Genomic DNA, 5,930 nt, shown 5'->3' with positions numbered 1-5,930 from the left:
TCATTGAGTCAAACAAATTCCACTTTCTAGAGGTCTTCCTGCTTGAATGGGAGGAAATGTTGTAATTTTCTATTTTAGCCCATTATATTTCAAAGATTGTTAAACTCAGCAAGAGTATACTAAGCTATTTACATTGACATTTCATAAAAATGCCAAATTCTGTTAACTGTATTCCAAATTTTCTTTTTCTCTCCATTTTCTCCCTTTCAATTTAATTTTACAGTAAATTTTCTAAAGAAAGTCTCATTGTTAATTACAGGCTAAAGTATATATAGTAGCAAAAACACTTCCTCCTTTGGTCTTTATAAACCTTTCCTTACGAGCTTTCTTTAACATACTTATGAGAATAAAAATCCATAACCAATAGCTGAAAGGTTAACACCAACTTTCCATGATAAACAAGGAAGGATTTTTGCAATGAACATGAAAATCTCACCCAACGTTCCACTGAGGTTTATGACTCCACAAGCCAAGAACACTGAAGAGGGAAGGAAGCTGTAGCGTTCTGCAGGGACTGCAAAAGAGCATAAATTCAACAAATAACTCTGGATTTAAAATCATGGAGTACAGAAAATTAGATCCCCAGGGCAGTGTCTTTTAGAGCTCTATAAGCAATAAGCCAACAAAGGTAACTTTTGCATTTCTGATTGTTTCTGACAAGGTCTCTCCACTAAGGCTCTAAAAGAAACTAACCTGCTATTAGATAAATGTAAAGCCCTCTCAGAGACGATAATCAGTTTGAAATAGGAAGGAAAATAAGGCACAGTAAGTTTTGCAGGGAAAAAAGGTCACCAGAATGATCCTACAAAGAAAATCTACACTGAGGTTCAAGCTGTTCAACCCATGGGGGAAGAGAGGGAAATGTGAAACCATGACATTAGCTGATGATGAACATAAACTGTTTTTCAGAGCAATCTAATAAAAACAAAAGTCAACTACCAAGAGGTACAGACTGATCTCATGACAGTTAGTGACAAGCTAATAAACTGCCAGATAAAATTTAATGTTGCTAGAGGTAAAGCTCTGCATGTGTAAGGAAAAAGTTATCTGCACAGTAATCATAGCACCTCTTATCTTCAGCACTACAGTTCAGTTCTGCTTCACCTGATCTCTGTTCAAAAGTGAGGTCAAAAAGGTAGAGGTCTACAGATTTACTAGTGGCACAGGGAAAGCAAGTGATTGCTGTCTCTCACATACAAGAATAGAAAAAGCCAAGAGAATAACAAAACCACAGAATGCTTGAGGTTGGAAAGGACCTCTGGAGGACATCTTGTCAACCCACCCTGCTCAATCGGGGCCACCTAAAGCCAGTTGCCCAGGACCATGTCTAGATGGGTTCTGAGTATCTCCAAGGATGGAGACTCCAAAACCTCTCTGGGCAACTTGTGCCAGTGCTCAGGCACCCTCAGAGCAAAAAAACCCAGTGTTTCCTGATGTTCATGAGGAACCTCCTGTGTTTCAGTTTGTGTTCATTGCCTCTGGTTCTGTTACTGGGTACCACTGAAAAGAGCCTGGCTCTGTCCTCTTTGCACCCTCTCTACAAGTATTTCTATTCATTTATTAGATCCCTCTAAGCCTTCTTTGCTCCAGGCTGCACAGTCCCAGCTCTCTCAGCTTTTCCTCACAGACAAGATGCTCCAGTCTCTTCATCATCTTTGTAGCCCTTCACTAGACTCTATCCATGTCTCTCCTGAACTGACGAGGCAAGATCTGGAAATGATAGTTTTATAATTGTGAAAATACTTGCCACAGGATGCTGTGGATTTAGAAGGCAATTTAGGATGTATTTGACACAATTTTAACACATGGACAACTGACTCAGATACAGACAAGCAGTCACTTGACTAACTTTAAATATATACCATATAATTTGCTCACTTAACCTAAGTTTACAGCTCTTTAATCATATTTATGCCACACAATTTTACACTCTACAGTATGAAGTTTAACAGAGTCTTAGATGATAACATATATCATAGAAGCTCTAGAGGAAAACAAACAAACAAAAAACCCACAAACCCAAACACATACCAAAAAAACCACAACTGCAAATGTTCCAAGGTAAAGAATCAAAGTTTTAGAAAACACATCACAGACTGTCCTTCTAAACAGAAGGAACCAGACAAAGGAAGAGGAGTAAGAACAAAAGTGTTCTGCGCCCTTAACTAAGTCAAAAAATTGCACTACTCTGCACTTCTCAAGCCAGTAGCATCCAGTAGATGATAGCCAAGGACAAAGGACACACAGGTGTCTATAGACTATTCCTAGCCAACCCAGAAAAAGTGACTAAGAAAAATAATCTCATGTACGCTCTCTCAGCATCCCAGCTTTCTAAGCAAGTAGCTACCTCTTATTTTGTGCTTTCTCCCCTCAGTGTGAAGCCTGTATGCTTTTCTGTACAGTGTGAAGAGAAGGAGAATGACCTCATGCAAGCTGCTGCTTGGACCTAGCCAAGTGCTTACAGTGGGAAGCGAGCGTTAGCCGTTTGGCTGTTGCGTAAGTCATCAGCTGTATCTTTTCAAGAAGGACAAAAGAGTGAGCAGTGATCAGCTGCTGCAAAGACACCTCATCTAATAAGAGGACTGCAGGCTTTGGGCTCTAGGTAGAAAGAAACTCTTGAGTGTTTCTCCTGTACTCATTGCTTCCTGATGGCTTCCAGGCAGCACCTTTCTCTGTTTATCACTCTGAGGTACGAAATCTCTCTGTGCACCGCATACTGAATCTGCATGCTCAAATATGATTTGGAGTTACGCCTACCTAACCTGCCGGCAAGTTAGTTACACTCTTCCTTGGCTATCACCCAACATAAAAGTGATTGGCATTTCAGCCAATAAACTCAAGAGGATTCCTTCTGTAGCAGTCATATAGAAGCTTTTTTTTTTTTTGCTAGTTGAAGGGCTTCTACCGTAAGCATCCACTTGATTATCAAACATGTGCCTCCATCCCTCTTCCTACCCTTCCAACTTCCCAAAAAATTATGTACGGCTAGAAATTTAAACTGAAGGAAACAGACCAATAAGATAACTTCACAGTAATTTCATTTCAGTCCTCACTCACACTTTGAGAAAGACAGATCCTGTAATTTCAAAGCCAGAATCATTGCTGAATGGTAATCACATAGCTTGTTAAAGACGATCGTGCCTTGGCAGTTTAAATAGGTAAGCTTATTGATGGTCAAAGTATTCAAGCAAGAGGCAGATACCTTTTTGGCACAGCATTCTCACTTTTGAAACATGTACTCTGATTCTTTTCAGATGCACAAAAAGCTTCACACAACCACTTTTTTCCATTTCAGTGCTGAAAATTACTGGGTATGCACATTTTCTCTCAAGCAAAGTTCTCGCTCATATGCAACTTCCTTTTTATGGAACATAACAGACATAATTATTTCAATGAAGTACACACTTAAAGCTAAATATCACATAAAATTCATTCATCAAATATAATTATTGCTAGAACTATGGCGTCTGTTTTTAACAGCTTTTGAAGCTAAAAGGTTTCCGTTAAAAATCTGGATAGCATGTTCAAGCAGAAATAAAAGATAATCTTTTATATGAAAGCCAACATCAGCCAAAACCAGTATCACCAACATACAGAAAACAGGGAACATAACAGTACTAAACATAAACAGTTATGTTTAATGCAGATCAGAACACAGTATGAACAGTTGCCAATATGTTCAATGATTTATTAGATTTGTCTGCTAAAAGTAAGCATATTTTCAGCACTGCCCAGCACCAAGATTTGGTCCAGCACAGAGAAAGCATTCTTCAGAAACCCAAAGCTAGCAACGCCTGGTACAGTGAACCTATTTCTTGGGGATGTTTTAAGTGGTCACAAATGGGAAGATTCTACATGCTTTATAGATACTATCAATTACTTTATTCTGAAGGTGAACTTTGGTAAAAACAACTTATGCAACATAAAAAAACATTTTAAAAGCAAGGAAAAAGGAAAAGCCAACAATAAACATGAAGGCCATGGGCTCATTTTGTTTAAAAATAAAATGTATGCATTGACAGAAAATACTCAAGTATGTGTTCTTTGACACCTCGTGGTTGTACAAAGCAGCCCAGGACCTAACTCCCCTCTCAATACAAACTGAACGTTGTTTCCTATGCCATTAAGCAGAGGCAGGAGCACACTGCAATGGAATCCTTTATCTCAAAGCCACTGCAAAGAATGAGTCAGAGCACAAATCAGCAGGGACAATGTTCCTACTTACCTAACTGTTCCTCCTGAAAGGAACCAGCAGCTTTCAGTTTTAATACCTATTTATATATCCTAAATTTAAACTAATCAACTATACTGCATGAGTAGATGACCCACAAAACTATTCACAAGAGGCATTAGTTTAATTTAGGAAATTTTTCTTTTTCCACTCTATAAACACTACTGTGGCAATTTTCATAAGAAAGTATGGTGGGAAAAAGCCACCTCTGCTTTGGGTCATTAAATACAACTAACTGCCCTCTTGAGTATATTTCTTTTTGTCCTTAATTCACAGAGCCATTAACTGTCAAGAAATGCCAGCCATGGGAGTCATTATTACTATTCTAAACCACAAATACGCAAAATGTAAAGAATAATTCTATTTTCTTAACTCTTAGGGCAAATCATATTCTCAATTTGTAGATCATGTGAAAGGACTTACGCACTTGTAGGTTCATTTCCAGTACTGTAATAATACTCCCCTTGACTTCTAACTTCCCACTAGTTCAACGGTTATATTAACCGTATGCATGTTGAAGAGCTAACTGAAATACTGTATTACCTAGAACAGTAACCACTGAAAATATTATTGAAAACAATATTTTAATTCATAGTCTCTGTTTAGTTATTAACATACAACTAGAAGCTTCCCAAATGCTTTGCATCCTAAATTTTACATGGACTTTTCAATTATACAGGTAATCACTACGTGTCAGCGTACTGGGTTTACGCAGCAAAATTTTGGTAGTGGAGGGCTACAGGGAGAAGCTGATAGAAGCATCCCCCATGCCTGATGGAGCCAATGCCAGTCAGCTCCAAGACAGGCCCACCGCTGGCCAAGGCTAAACCAATCAGTGATGGTGACAGTGCCTCTGTGGTAACATATTTAAGAGGACAAAGATGCTGTGGGAGAGCAACTGCAGCCAAAGACAGGAGTGAGAATATGCGAGTGAAACAACTCTGCAGACATGAAGGTCAGAGAAGAAGGAAGAGGCGGGGAAGATACTCTAGGTGCTGGAGCAGAGATTCCTCTGCAGTGTGTGATGAAGACCATGGTGAGGCAGGCTGTACCCCTGCAGCCCATGGAGGTTAACAGTAGAGCAGATATCTACCTGCAATCCATGGAAGACCCCATGTCAGAGCAGGTGGATGCACCTGAAGAAGGATGTGACCCCCTGGGAAGCCTGTGCTGGAGCAGGCTCCTGGAAGGATGCTGTGGACCCGTGGAGAGAGAGGAGCCTATGCTAGAGCAGGTTTACTGTCAGGACTTGGGAACCCATGGGGAACCGATGCTGGAGCAGTCTGCTCCTGCAGGACTGCACCTTGTGGACGGGGTCCACACTGGAGCAGTTTGTGAAGAACTGTTTCCTGTGGGAGGTACCCCACACTGGAGCAGGGAAAAGCATGAGGAGTCCTCATCCCAAGGAGGAAGGAGTGGCAGAAACAACGTGTGACTTGGTTTTATTTCTCATTATCCTACTCTGATTTGATTGATAATAAATTAAACTAATTTCCCCATGTCAAGTCTGTCTTGCCCATGAAGTTAACTAGTGAATGATCTCTCCCTGTCCTTATCTTAACCCATCACAGTAATTTTGATAATTAAAAAAAATAAAAATAAATAAAAAACATACCAAATCCAGACACGCTCCATGAAGAGCAGGAATCATAAGTCATCTTGTGCTGGTCTGTTCAGTAAAGCAGTCCCTTTCCAAATA

This window comes from Mesitornis unicolor, unplaced genomic scaffold (genome assembly GCF_000695765.1).
Source record: "Mesitornis unicolor isolate BGI_N332 unplaced genomic scaffold, ASM69576v1 scaffold10362, whole genome shotgun sequence".
In the NCBI taxonomy this organism is placed as follows: domain Eukaryota; kingdom Metazoa; phylum Chordata; class Aves; order Mesitornithiformes; family Mesitornithidae; genus Mesitornis; species Mesitornis unicolor.
Note: the sequence above shows the minus strand (reverse complement) of the source record.